This window comes from Cupressus sempervirens, chromosome 3 (genome assembly GCF_028749045.1).
Source record: "Cupressus sempervirens isolate cs-2001-9-10 chromosome 3, ASM2874904v1, whole genome shotgun sequence".
Taxonomy (NCBI): Eukaryota; Viridiplantae; Streptophyta; class Pinopsida; order Cupressales; family Cupressaceae; genus Cupressus; species Cupressus sempervirens.
In genome coordinates, this window is record NC_143120.1 from 694264495 (window position 1) to 694277489 (window position 12995).

Consider the following 12995-nt stretch of genomic DNA (forward strand, 5'->3'; position numbering starts at 1 on the left):
CCCTAGGGACATATGTCATCTTGTAATATGTCGAAAGAGTTCATAGGCCATCATGTGATCCCCTTCGACTCATATAAACTATTCTAATATGTACCTAGGGTTCCTAGTTTCCCTTAGGGACATATATCGTCATGGAATGTGTCGAAAGGGGTCATAGGTCATCGTGTGAGCCCTTTCGACCCATATAAATGACTCCAATAGAAATACTATAGTAATAATAATAATTATATATATATTATTATAATAATAACATAATATATTATTATATATTAATAACATAAGTCATAATATTAATAATATATTATAGATTATAATTTACATATGATAATAATAATAATATATTATAGATTATAATTTATATATGATAATAATAATAATAACATAATATATTATTATATATTAATAGATTATATATTATATCTTTACATTACATTATTATTATTATTATATATATATATTATATTATTATATAATATATAGATTATATATTATTTTATATATAATAGTTATGTTATTATATTATATATTTATAGATTATATATTATACTTTTACATATTTCATAACTCAAATTAGTTATATCACTTACAAATTCGTTTTTCCCTCTAATTTTTGTGTCTTTTTCCTCCAATTTTTATGCTGCTCGTATCGGATATCTGATATGAGATTCGATATCCGATATGAGATTGGATATTCGATCTCAAATTGGATATCCGATAAGGCTTGGGCCTTATTTTTCAGGTTTGGTACCTAGATAGGTGAAAAAAAGTTAGAGAGAATTTTGAACCACTTTTAGACGTGTTCAAACTCTTTTTTTTCACATTGCCACTTTTTGGCACACCATGATCTTGCACATACCCTACAAAAATCCAATTAATTATGTTGATAGAAATATAGGTGCTAAAAACATAGAAAAACAATTCTTGTTCTTCATTCAGTTTAGATCCCCACTCATCTCACAAATATAAATATTTAAAGCAATATGATCATCACTATTCATAAATTCAACATTGATTATAAGAAAAAGAAATAGAAGATCAACAACAATACCATAGAGTCAATTCTTCTTCATACCTAGTTCTCAAAATTAAACTGTAAGGACCCTCCTTGTATGTAATTATCATATATGAATTCTCTGTTAAAACCGTTATAGGAGATTGAAATGGTTATGAAGTAATTTTTTTATTGTGAATGTCCTAATGAAATTGAGAGCAGTTGACACATCCATGTTTTAATGCTCAGTGATTCGAGAACTACTACATTATCTCAACTGTTTAAATATTAAAATTTCACTAACGATGATATGAGGCATTTTCACCTGATGATAAGGGTGTTGATTTTGGAACCTCGATGATTAAGTTTTATGCTTTTAGATAGTTTAGTATTCCTTAATTATTGATGTTTATGTTAAGTATATGCATGCCTAACGATGATTATTCTAGTATTTTAATCGAAATTAATGAATAAGTTATGTTATATTGATTATGTGATTACTAATGATTAAATGTGAGTAGAAATGAATTAAACAGTTGATTATATGAAAGATTCATGTTCTGATTTATGTAACTATCTAGATAGGTTTTGAATAAATGCATGTGATTTTCTTGAGCTATTGATGTGTGCAATGAGTGTGCAGGATATTCTAGCTGAAAAATTTAATAGAGAAATAAAACTGAATCCTATGTACCAATTGTGAAAATCAGGGTTAAATCTGATAAAAGATGTAAACTTTGTTGTTCGTATTTTATTTGTGTCATGGATTGAATGAATATATCATTCTGTAATCAGTAAATGTTAATATTTCATAACAGTGTTTTTATAGTGTTGCTTGACACTTGTGAATTGTATATGCATTCTAGCATGATAGTTAGTGGTAACCGAGTAACCTAAAGATTTAAGTCGAACTAGGTTAGTGACCTTTTTGCTAATTAGTTAGTGATCGAGGTTAATTACTTTAATCAGGATTAGTGAGTAATCTGCATTTTTGAAGGTTGTTAGAAAGTCCTAAAAGAATTCTTAGTCTTTGATAGGTCCCGAATTAATCCTAAAGGCCTAAAAATATGAAATCTAAGTACCCAAAGGGTATGGGTATGGGTTGGGGGCATTTTCCACCTCCCTAACCCCTTTTGTTGACCTTTATGGTCACTCCAAAACTTCATTTTTGCTTTATTGCGAAAATTGATTGTTTCTATCATGAGTTGGATAACTTTAACTCCACCTTGAGGTTAGCCTTGGGTCTAGTTGAGTTAGTAGCCTCTAGAATTTTAGGCAAGTGGGCGGAGTTATTGCTTTTTGGGAGTGGTTGAGTTTAGAATTTTATTTAAAGGCAATTTTGAGAGGGTTTGGAGTGTTCACCCAACCTTTGGTTTTAGAGTGGAATTTAGGAATTGAAGAGAAGGAGAAGGAAGAGAATGCTCATCTCAAATTTTTTCATTTGCCATAACCTAATTTTTGAAGGTAGGAATACTTCACTTCTTGTTGTTTATGTTTTGTTCATGCTTAAGTTATTGTGTTTGCATTGTATGTTTGTATGTGTGTTAAGTATGTTTTGGGAGGGATTGAAATAGGTTTTTTTGCATGTCTTTTCTTTGTGTTTTTGCTTTGAATTTTGAAAGGATTGTATGGGTTGTATTGACATTACTCACCTTCGGATAGGGTAGAAGTGGCCATGTACGGGGAAGGTCTTTAGTTGGACTCCAACAGTGTAGAGTCTTCTCAAGATGAGAAGAGGGAAAGAAAGTAGAGTGTTATGGGCCCCTACTCATCAACACAAACCATGTGTTTGAATTTGAATTTTGATAAATAAAAGAATTAATGTCCTTGTGATATCAGCCCCAAAAGGGCATCTATGGAAAGAACAGAAGTTCTTGAGATTTTAGCCCCGAAAAGGCATATGTTATAGTGTTGTAGCTGATGTCTCCTATTGAAAAAATCCACCTTCTCTGTAGTCTGGTTCAATGTCGAACCTGTTGCACAAATCCGGGATAGGAGTGAATGTTTATTTTTGTCTTCATTATTTGTTTATTTGTTACCTAGTCAATTTTCGTTCTCTCCACGATCTTTATGATGTATTGCAGGAAATGAAATGGATCCCTTGTTAAGGGCCAAGAAGAAAATTTAAATTGTTATTGGAAATCAGTTATGTTTGGGATTGAAATCTAGTGTAAAAATGTATTTTAAAATTATTGTTGAAGTGGCAAGGATGTCAAGTTTTCTTACTGGTTCTTTTTTGGTGGAGTCTTTGAATCAAGTAGTTTAATAGAAAAAAAAATCATTGAGTAATCCTTGCTTATGAGATTTTTGTATTTTCAATTATATGAATGTGTATTAAAAATTAGATAAAATGGTGATATGCATTTTATGCAATTTTTTTGAGTTCAATTATGTTAAGAAAAAAAATGGATATAGTTGGAATTTTCAATTCAACTTCATGCTTATTAGGAACTAAAATAAATCTTAAATCGTTGTTAAATGAATTATTCAACCCCTTGGTTAACTATGCATTATGATAGATCCAATTAGATAAGCAAAATATGCACCTCTTGTTATGAAATTTGTTTGCATTAAAAAAAAGAGACACTTAGAAAAGAAAATGGCCATATATATATATATATAACCCCCTTGTCTAATAAATAAATTTGAAAATTCACACTTAGAAGAAAAAAGACCTTTAAAAAAAAAGTTCCAAGAGTAAAAACTTTCTTAATAATGTATGAGAGCAAAAAGTAATTGATTTGCTTGCAACAGAGCATCTTATGATTCCCTAAATATTCTTTCTTTTGAACTTGTTTATAAATATTAAATATTTAAATAAAAAGAAAAAGAAAAAGAAACAAAACAAAAAGCAATTTCATGTATTTATATATTTTAATATTCTAAAGATCTTTAAAAAAAAAATTCCATCTAATTAACTTTTAAAAGTAAATCCTCATCTCTATCTTATTCCACCAAATAAATTTTATATCATAAATGCACCCTTCACTTTCCTAGGCTTTTTGAAAAGGGAAAATATGAGTTTAAGAACAAAGTCAAATATCTAAGGATGACTTAACCTAGTGTGTTAACTTTTGAAAATGGGAAGGGTTGTTTTGGGCATTAATGTCATGGTAGGTGATTTTATAGTTTTAAATTTAGGTTTTTATTTTATTTTATTAGTTTGTTTTGTATTTTATTTTTATTAGTGTAGTTTAGTGTTAGTTTAGTTAGTTTAAGTTTTAATTAGATTTAGTAATTAATAAAGTGTGTTAGTATATGTTAATATTAGATTTTTATTTAATTGTTAGTTGAATGTAGTTAGTTGTTAATATATGTGTTTTAAATATGAGTTGTAGTATTAGATATTAATTAGTTTTAATTTTATTTTTTATTTAAATAATATGGAAATGTTTTGAATTTTAGTCATTAAATATATATTTATTTTTTTATCTTAGAATTTATTCTAGATTAATAAAGGTTTAAAAGTTAGATATTGTTAGACGTAGTAAATGTTAGATTATAGTAGATTATTATTTAAGTTAGTGGTGTTAATGCTTTAGTTTATTTAATTTTAGTTATACTATTTTTTTTTGTTATTAAAAATGTTTTTAGATAGATTATAAATTTCAACAAATTGTTATTAAAATAAAGTTTATGTAATTATATGTGTTGACGTTATTTTAGTTAGTAAGTTCTTTTATTTAAACGTTTCGGATAATTGGATTTATATTATTTAAATGGTCATTCGAATCAATTAATTATATTGTTAATTGATATTTTTGCATAGTAGATATTTTATTGATTAATGTTAATATGATTTAAATTAATTGTAAAATATGTTTACTAATAAGCTTAGTACTATTGTTCTAAGGATGTAATATTTTTAAGGGTAATAAAAAATAATAAAGTGTTAGGTCTTTTAATTAATTGAATTTAGTTAATTTAATTAAATTAATTGATTTATCAATGAACGTTTAAGTTTAACAACCTTTTCCTACATGATTTAAAAAAAAAAAACTAAGTGGTAGTCTTAAAGTATTGAAAAGAGATCTTGTATCCATCTTACAGTGTACCCACACTTTAACTTGTGAAAAGGAACATATCAAACCTAGTGAATTTAATTATTATTTATCTTTTTTAAAAAAAAATTGGTGCGTTTTTGCCCCATACTTTGGGCATGACATAAACCAAGTTGTAATAGAATCTAACATAAGAGTATAGATAACCTATGATCAAACTAATAAAACAATGGTTATTTTATAGGTTTGATGCAACTTATGAAGAGATTTGAATATTAATCCTTGATTTTTGTTTTACAAATTATGATATAATAAGTGTAGATCTAAATTCACAATTTCATTGTAGACTGTATAATTGTTCTAAATATATTAAACACAATTTTTGAAATTGTCAATTAGAAGAGAACAATGCATTTATCAATTTTGATGATTATTATCTTGGCATCAGTTCACATATATATTCAATCCAAAAGATATAAGATCGATGGATATGACTATTAACCATGTCTCTTAGTAATGAGACATAGATATTATTCATAATCTCTCTTTAAGAGAATCGATTCTAATTGGGTTTGATTAGTTAATTTGTAAGTCTTTAATATTTATTTAGATATACTAATATAAATATCATAATGGTATAATATAATAATGTCATATATGTATATTAGTTCACACAGTGAATTGATATACATACATTGGCACATGTATAGAGTTGTTTTGAACATCTTATTCTTATATCTGACTAACACTATCATAAATCGATAGGGTACAAACTTCCTTATCATAGGAGCAACAAGGTTTGTTGTCAAGGGTATATAACTCTCCATCTTTATAATCGTATGATATAATCTACTGAATTAATTTATATTCCATTAAAAGAACACTTTCTTATTATAGTGTTGATAGAATGCATTTTAATGATGCAACCAGATATGAGAAAGCTCTTCCTTCTAATCAGAGCTCATGATTCTTCCTCTAACCTCAATGGGTTGAATAGTGAAGTAAGAATAGCTTAGATTTTCTTGCATCGTATTTATAAGTACTACAACTATTTCTTTGTCATATTAAGTTTTTGGACATTGAAATTTGCATGGAGATAAATGTTTGTCTTATGAAAATACCTCATATTCTTGTCCTATTAGGTTATGAATTGTTGGATACAATTGATTAATTATGTGTAGTTTTTGATGTTACACAAATGTCATAATCATTATCATTTAGTATATGCTGAGTTCACTTGGGAAGTAAAGACAATTCTCAGTGTCTACTGAGTGTTCTTGTGTTTTCCTAGTTTAGAAGGTAGTGTCTACCGAGTTCACTTAGGCATCAAAGGAAAAGTTGTAGAAAGGGAGTGTTAACTGAGCTCATTCGAGCATCGAAAGAAAGTTGGATGGAACTAGTGCTAATCGATCTCACTCGGTTGCCAAAGGATTTTTGTAATTTTGCAGTGTCAACCAAGCTTCTATTTGTTAACAAAGGAAATCATTTCAGAGTTAGTTTCTACCAAGTAGGGTTGGCTAACAAAATATTTTCTTATTTTTTTTATTAAGCTTAATTGATTGATTTATTGATTCCAGCGGACTAAGGTGATGAATATTGATTATTGTAAATTGTATTTGAGTTGACTTGACAAAGTGGAAGATATAAGTATAAGGTCAAATTGTGATTTCAAGTGTGTGAAAAAGTGAAAGAAACTATGTGAATTATGATGGTGTGATTGAAGATCTATTGATGAGGAGAGGAAGTGAGTTTGAAGGATAAGTAGAATATCCTTGTGGTAGAACAAAGCCATATTTGATCAGGAAGGATCAACTACAAGCTAGAACAAAGATCTAAAATCAGCACATTAGTTGCAATCAAATTAGGTCATTTCATTGTTACTCTCTAACCATTGTAGCAGTGATCTAAATATCTTAATAGAGTTGGCTTGATAGCTATTTGCAAATCCTCTAACAAGGTGGCAATTCCATTGAATTGTTCTCAAGACCTCTAGCTAGGCCACTCCTAATAGGGTGATTAAATTTTTTAACAGGGTCACACCTAACAGTGTGTTTTGTAACCTTTAATAGGGTTGGCTCCTAACAGGGCTCACTTTAGAAAAGTGAAAATTAGTAACTAGTTGCTATTGGTGGTTTTTCCCAAATTGGGTTTCCATGTTAAATCCTAGTACCAAATGTGTTTATGTTATTTTCTTTACGAGTTTGCACCTAAGTTAAAGTAATGGTAATCACAAATAAATTCTAATGGTTTATATGTTAATCTTTTACCAAGCTAATCTAGTTACTACCAAGTGTTTACTGAGCTCTAATAGTATTCAGTTATCTATTTGCATTTTGTACCAACATCTAAGGAATCTGAGATTTATTTTTGTATAATTGATTCACCACTCCCTTCTCAATTACTCTTATATTTCCAACAATTGGTACCAGAGCTTTTGGTGCTTGCAAAAAAGGTTTCAAGGACCTAAGCTAAAGATCAGGATGTCTTACAAAAGAGAGATTCCCAAGTTGAACAAAGATAATTTTGCAACATGGCAAGGACTTATGAGATTACTCTGGCTACCATCAGTGATTTAGGTTTCAAGTATCTTGATGCTAAATGTAAGACTCCCACTAGAACACTATCAGTTAAAGACATCGTTGAAAAGAAGAATCATAATATCATGATGATTGAAATTGCATCTACTCTTAGTTATGCTGAATTGGATAAGGTAAAAGACTATTTCTTCTAAAAAATCTCTTTTGCAATGTGGAACAAAATGAAAGATATCTATGGAGGAGATGACAATGTAAGAAGAGCCAAAGCAGAAAGCCTTAGAGGATAATTTGATCAAATGAGAATGAGAGAAGATGAAAACATTGAAAAATATGTGGAAAGGATCAAGGCTAGTGTAAGTGCAATCAAAGCATCTAGAGGAGACATCAAGGAGGAAACTGTTGTAAGTAAAGTGCTCAAAACTCTTCTTCCCATTTATGCAATTAGAGTATCTACTATTCAAGAAATGAGATGTGATCTAACTAATAAGATAGGGTTGGATGCTCTAGATGGAAGATTAACAGCTTTTGAGTTAGACAATTATGATAACTATGTTCTTGCTTCAAAGAACATTGAATTTGCATTTAAAGCTAAACTCTCATTCAAAGAAAAGGGTAAAAAGTCAAAATATAGTCAATTAGGAAGCGAAGAAGATTGATCATCAAAAGAAAGTTCAAACAATGATCTTGAAGTTTTTGAAGCCCTGCTTACAAGGAAGTATTCCAAAGGAAGAGGGAAATACAAAGGTAAAGTTCCTGTTATATGCTTTTCTTGTGAAGAAATTGGTCACATTGGTGCTAGGTGTCCAAACAAGGAACTGAAGGATGAGAAGAAAAAAAAAAAAGCATAAAGGAAATAAGGACTCCAAGAACTATAATAACTTCAAGGACAAGGGTAATAAATCTTATTTCATAGCTAAAGATTCTGATAATAGTGAAGATGAAATGGTATATATATCTGTGAAAGATGAATCTGATGACGAAGGAGATAAGATGACACTTATCTCTCATGTTAGCAAAAATGATATATGAATTATTGACAATGGCTAATCACATCATATGATTGATGAAAAAAAAAAATTTGAGCATATGGAATATTATGATGGAGGTAGTGTAAGATTTGGAAACAATGAACATTGTAACATAAAAGGAAAAGTATGTATGTTGTTGACTAAAGAACTTGTGTGTGATAACGCTTATTGGATCGAAGGACTAAAGCATAATATACTAAGTTGTGCATAGCTGAATAACATTGGATTCAAGGTAGAATTCATGAATGGATAGGCCAAACTATTGGACGGGAAAGGAAATTTGGTTGGTTTTGGCAAGAAAACAAAAGGTAATCTAATTTATCTTGATCTCAATAATTATTCATATTTTATTTCTTAAGTAGAGGAAAGTTGGTTATGGCACAAAAGGCTATGTCATGTGAACTTTGATAGTGTAGTTAAGATAAGAAAACATAAAAGAATAAGAGATATTTCTAGTTTGAAGAAGCTTGACATGGGTCTACGCAAGAATTGCCAAATTGGTAAGATGGGAAAGACAAGCTTCAAAAGCAAAGACCATCAATTAGAAGAATTCTTGAAAATTGTTCATACAGACTTATGTGGACCTATTGGAATAGAAAGTTATAGTGGAGAAAAAAAAATTATTCTTTGTTGATGACTACTCTAGAATGATGACAATAATGTACGTAAAAGAAAAATTAGAAGCCTTTCAAATGTTCAAGTGGTATCTGGAAAGAGTAGAAAAAGAAACTAGAAAGAAGTTGAAATGCCTAAGATCAAATAGAGGTGGTGAATTCATCTCTCATGAATTAAAAAAATTTTGCATTGAAAGAGGAATCAAAAGACAAGTACCTATCCCTAGTACACTACAATAGAATGATATAGCAGAAAGAAGAAATAGATCTATCATGAATTGTGCAAGAACCATAATGATTGAAAATAATTTTGCTCTTAAATACTAGAAGGAAGCTATCATTACTATAGTTCATACCTTGAATAGAGTTCAATTGAAGAAAGAATCAAACAAGACACCTTATCAGCTATGGTATGGCTATAAACCTAATGTAAGTTACTTGAAAGTATTTGGTAGCAAATGTTACATACTAAAAGATCTAGAAAAGGAAAATTTGATGTAAAAGGTGATGAAGGCATACTTCTAGGATACTCCTATAGAAGTAAAGCATACAGATGTTTGAATTTATCTACTCACAAAATTATAGAAAGTGCACATGTTAGAATTGATGAATATGCAAAAAAGAGTGAAGAAGAAAGCAATAAGGAACCTAAAGACTTTAGAAGATTAGTTTACTATGAACCTAATACTTTTCCAAATCTATCTAAGAAGAAAGAAGCTTCAACTCTTGAGTCCCCAAAAACTCCAATAACTATTGAGTTGCAGATAGTGCAACCTGAGCTACAAGGACCTAAGCCACAATCAAAGGCTACCGAGCTAGTTCAAATTGAGCTTGATGGACTCAAGTCACAAATAGAAGGACCTGGGCTTGAAACTAAAATTCAAAAAGAAGATGGTGGAACTCATTCAAAGACCAAGGAGCCTATGTTAACAAGATATGTTAGAAGACATTATGCACCTGATCAAATCATTGGAGACAAATTAGATGGAACAATGACAAGAAGAAAATTAAAAGGTACATGTTTACTTGCTGAATTTGAACCTAGAAGTGTTAAAGATGCTCTAGAAAATGAAATTTGGATTGAAGCAATTAATAAAGAGGTAGAATAGATAGAAAAGAATAAAACTTGGACTCTTATTCCTAGACCTAAGGATAAAAATGTAATTGGTACAAAATGGGTATTTAGAAATAAGCTGAATGAAGATGGAAAGGTATCAAGAAACAAAGCTAGATTGGTATGCAAAGGTTACTCTCAAGAAGAAGGTATTGAATATGGTGAGACTTTTGCTCTTGTAGCAAGACTTGAAGATGTTAGAGTTTTACTAGCATATGCAACACATAAAGGATTTAAAGTATACCAAATGGATGTTAATTTTTCTTTCTTGAATAGAATTTTTGATGAGGAAGTTTACATTGAACAGCTAGAAGGTTTTGTAGATCCTAGCAAAGGAGACATGGTTTGCAAACTACAAAAAGCTTTATATGGTCTCAAGCAAGCTCCTAAATCTTGGTATGAAAGACTCCATAATTACTTGGTATAGATTGGTTTTCAAAGAACTAATGATAACCGTAGTCTATATATCAAGGACCAGATAAGAAGATTATGTTAATAGAAATATTTGTTGATGATATTCTATTTATAGAAAATGATGATTTATGCAAAGCATTCTCAGAAGAAATGAGTAAAGAATTTGAGATATCCATGTTTGGTGAAATAAAATTCTTTGTTGGATTGCAAATACATCAGAACAAGAATGGTATCTACATCACTCGATCTAAGTATATCAAGGAGATACTGAAGAAATTTGGAATGGAAGATTCAAGACTAGTTGGAACACCTATGTCTACTGGACATAAGCTTTCCAAAAATGATGATTTTAAAGAAGTAGATAAGACCACTTATAGATCAATGATTAGAAAATTACAGTATGTAGTTCACACAAGGCTTGATATTGCTCTAGTAGTTGGAATAGTGGCAAGATTCTCAACAAATCTCAAGAAAAATCACATGATGGCAATCAAGAGAATCATGAGGTATCTATAAGGTACTGAAGATAATGGTTTATGGTACAAAATTGGAGGCAATTTGGATTTTAAAGTATTTATTGATGCTAATTGGGAAGGAAGTCTTGATGAAAAAAAACACTAGTGGTGGAACATTCTTTCTTGATAAAAGACTAGTATCTTGGACAAGCAAGAAGCAAAATTGTACTTCTCAATCCATAGCAAAGATAGAATATGTAGTAGTAGCAGTCAATTGCTCTAACATTGTTTGGTTCAAACATATGTTGAAAGGAATGAAGGTAGAAATCAAAGATCTAGTTGTCATATATTGTGACAAGACCAATGCAACCAACATATCAATGAATCCAATAATGCATTCCAAAACAAAGCATATTGCTATAAAATATCACTTCTTAAGAGAGTTGGTCCAAGATAAAGATGTCAAATTGGAATATGTGAATACAAAGGAGCAGATTGCAGACATATTCACCAAGCCATTACCTAAGGATGCATTTTTGTATCTCAGAGGTGAGCTAGGGGTCATTCCCCTATCTAAAATTCACTAAATGAAGTTTAGTAAATGCATCAACCAAAACCTATTGAAGATGAAGCAGATAGTATAGAATTGGCAAGGGCATATTGCAGATGAATCAATACTTAAGGTACATTGGTATTTGTAGAGTTATTTTCTTTGGCATGTGTTGTCAAAGAGGGATAAGTTTACTATCATATCTTTGAGAAATTTTTGGAACCAGAATAAAGTTAGAAACCAGAGAGGGAGAAGTATTCTAAAGATGAAGTATACTGATAGAGAGAGTTCTCAAATCCAAAATCCAAAATTTCATTGTGCTATGACATATTGTGTTGCCATCAATGCCAAAGAGGGATATAGTTGGATACAATTGATTAATTGTGTGTTGTCTTTGATGTTACACAAATGTCATAATCATTATTAGTTAGTATATGTCAAGCTCACTCGAGTAGTAAAGATAGTTCTCAGTGTCTATCGAGTGTTCCTATGTTTGCTTAGTTCAGAAGGTTGTGTCTATTGAGTTCACTCAAGCGTCGAAGGAAAAGTTTTAGAAAGCGAGTGTTAACTAAGCTCACTCAGGTGTTGAAGGAAATTTGGATGTAGGAACTAGTACTAACCGAGCTCACTCAGTTGCTAAAGGGTTTTTGTAAGTTTGTAGTGTCAACCAAGCTTCTATTGGTTAATAAAGGAAATCGTTTCAAAGTTAGTTTCTACAGAGCAGAGTTGGCTAATGAAAGATTTTCTTATTTTGTTGTATTAAGCTTTATTGACTGATTTATTGATTCTAGCTGACTAAGGTGATGAATATTGATTATTGTAAATTGTATTTGAGCCAACTTGACAAAGTCGAAGGTATAAGTGTAAGGTCAAGTTGTGATTTCAAGTGTGTGAAAAAGTGAAAGAAAATGTGCAAATTATGATGGTATGATTGAAGATCTATTGATGAGCAGAGGAACCAATTTTGAAGGATAAGTAGAATATCCTTGTGGTGCAGCAAAGCCATATTCGATTAGGAAGGACCAAGTATAAGTTAGAATAGAGATCTAAAATTAGAAAACTAGTTGTCATCAAATTAGGTCATCTCATTGTTACTCTCTAACCATTGTAGTAGTGATCTAAATCTCTTAACATATTTTCCTTGACAGCTATTTGCAAATCCTCTAACAAGGTGGCAATTCCATTGAATTTTTCTCAAGACCTCTAACAAGGCCACTCCTAATATGGTGATTAAATCCTTTAACAAGATCACACCTAACAGTGTGTTTTTTAACCTTTAATAGGGTTGGCT